Raw genomic sequence first — 2,800 nt, 5'->3', positions numbered from 1 at the left:
GCTTCCCTGAAAGCTTTAAGAGCATCCTTAAAGTTAGAGATTATTGGGTGCTAAAACTAGGGAGCAGCACAACAGCTCAGATTGCACTTAATGCCTGTGTAGTTAGGGGATCCTTTCATATCTCCAAAGCTTACAATATGATTAGGGATACTCCTCCTAAATTAGGTGGATCAACAACTTGACTGGGATGGAAGTTGTCCCTTGTCATCGAATTATAGCCTTGCTTGCTGCTCAACGAAGACTGGCCACTATTGGCAATATCATAAACAGAGGGATGATCATCATTAACAGGTACTCCCTTTGTAAGATGCAGCAGGAAAGTCACTCAAATATTTTCTTTTACTGCACTTACTCTCATAGCATCTGGCATAGCATACTGGTTTGGATGGGTATTACTGGCGGGGGGGGGGGGGGGGGGATAACTATTTGTCTGCTCTCAAATGGAGCTTTCACAAAAAGAAGAAGAGGCATTGGAAGGTAAGATGGTTTAGGGGTAGTGTTGTTGCTGCCATTTATTTCATATGGAGGGAGCGCAATACTAGACTGTTCTCTGATCATGAGCAAAATTAAGAATAGGTCTTGCAGTTGATAAAAGCTTCAGTCAGGGCAAATGTTGCTCCTTGGATCCCTCTTCGATTTAAACAACAATTTTTGGATGCAAGTACATAGAATTGGTTAAACTTCTAGGCCTACATATTTGGTTGATTGTATAGCAATAATATAGTGGATATTGTTTTGTAAGAGTTTCAACATCTTTATCTTCCCCCACAGAGGATGAATATAAAGATATAACTTTCTTGAAAAAAAAAAGGATTTTTTGTCAAAAACTACCTTATATTTAAGGGTATTTGTAAAAATACTACCTTATATTATTTTTCTTGTTTCAAATTACCTTTGTTTTCTCATTTTTTGGTCAATAACTACCTACGCTAAAAGTTTAGACATATTTGGTCTGTTTTGCGGCTTTAACCTATCTCACATGACTCTTTTATGTTTTAATCTTACTTAGGCTTGATTTTGGGAAGTCATGACGTACTTATGCTTAACTTTAGTAGATGTTTGTAGTTATTATTGAAATGTGAAATTCATAAATTTTTCTCATCTGAAGTCAAATTGTGGTTTGAATGCGATTAATCATTGTTGTTTGATGTTAACAAAGACATATGAAATAGGTTAATGTCGCTAAATCGACCAAATCTTACCATATTTTCGGCATAGGTAGTTATTGACCAAAAAATGAGAAAACAAAGGTAGTCTAAAAGAAGAAAAATAATATAAGGTAGTGTTTTTACAAATACCCCTAAATATAAAGTAGTTTTTGATAAAAAACCCAAAAAAAAAAACATTACATTAGAAACAAAACATCTTGTAAATTTCATTGGTTACAAACTAGTTTACTTTATTTTCTTCTTAAAAAATAAAGTCCACTAAAAAAATTTACTCGGACATAGCGAATAATAAAATAGCCTTTGCTGAGACTTTCTGAATGTCAAATTAAACTCAATGCATGACACATCAAACATAGTGCAAAACTGCCAAGTGTACTCTGACTTGTGAGAGTTGAGATTATGAATTTATAATAAGGGGAAACCCAATTTCACGGCGTTGTGTAGGGAACAAAATGAAAAACATACTGCAAACGACTCCTATAGCAACTGGAAGAACTGTGAGAAATTGTTGGGACTCTCTTTATGGCATTGGATAGAAGCATTGGACTGTATTTCTATTGAATAAGGCAATTGCAGCAAAAACATTCACTGAGATGAAAGCATGAATAAAATCAATAAAATGAAGACGGTACTTAGTCGCCATTGATGGTGGTATTACTGCTGAACAATCTATCACCCACAAGCCATTTAAAGTTGCGAACCCATAAAAGACATTCCCGTCTTTATCCTTGAAGCTGTCGGTGAAACTTAGTACGAAAGACGACAACCCACAAAGGGCAACAAGGATAGAAGCCAATACTCGACCCACGGAATCACAGTCCCCGATATTTGTGAAGATGGGCGCGAGAAGCTGGAATGCCATGACGGTACCTATAGGAAGTAGATTAGCCAGGTGAGCTGTGTATTGCAACGTTTGACTTATGATATGTTGTATTGAGTTTCTCTCTATTGTATCAGGTAATGATTTGTCTTCGAGTAAAGAGGTGTTTTGGTTATGCGCAATTTGTTGCATTTAATCTTCGTTGTTTCCATTGATTTCCATGAAATTTATTTTCCTAATCTGTTTGCTCTGTAACTTGCTTCTACTGCCCAGAACTTAAAAGAAATATACAGCTTAGTTGCTTATTGATAACAAGAGAGACAAATTCATAAAGGAATTGTATTATTGATAATTGAAGTTTCTCATCAAGGTCCTAAACCTAATTCTAAAATATTTACCATTATTTTACCTTATATTATTTCCTAAAATCTTCCTTTATCCTTTATGATATATTGTAATATATCATATTCCGTAATTAGTTGATGTCGATATCTCCACATATACAATACAGGGTATGTATTTCCTATCACTTTTTAGGTGAAGCTTATTTTACATGAAAAATAATGGGATAGTTACCCTTGTAGTCTAGTTAAGAAAGGGACATTACAATATTAATACGGATTAGGACCATTTTATAGATAATCTGATTAATTTTTTGATGGTGGTTCTTGTTAGAATATTTAATAATATTTGAGTGGCCTATGTGTCTCGGGTTTAAATGCAAGTTAAACTCATATTAAATATTACGAGACTTTAATATAAAAGACGACTCCGTGATGGATCGGATTCGATTAGTGTAAATAAAGTCCGA

The 2,800-nt window shown here is 34.5% G+C and overlaps 1 pseudogene; it reads right to left on the bottom strand.

The window, feature by feature from the left end:
• Positions 1–1,566: 1,566 nt before the first annotated feature.
• LOC141641304 (protein DMP4-like) lies at positions 1,567–2,181 on the bottom strand (annotated as a pseudogene).
• Between the last annotated feature and the right edge of the window lie 619 nt (positions 2,182–2,800).

Source organism: Silene latifolia, chromosome 2, assembly GCF_048544455.1.
Source record: "Silene latifolia isolate original U9 population chromosome 2, ASM4854445v1, whole genome shotgun sequence".
NCBI lineage: Eukaryota > Viridiplantae > Streptophyta > Magnoliopsida > Caryophyllales > Caryophyllaceae > Silene > Silene latifolia.
This window is presented reverse-complemented; position numbering and strand designations above follow the sequence as displayed.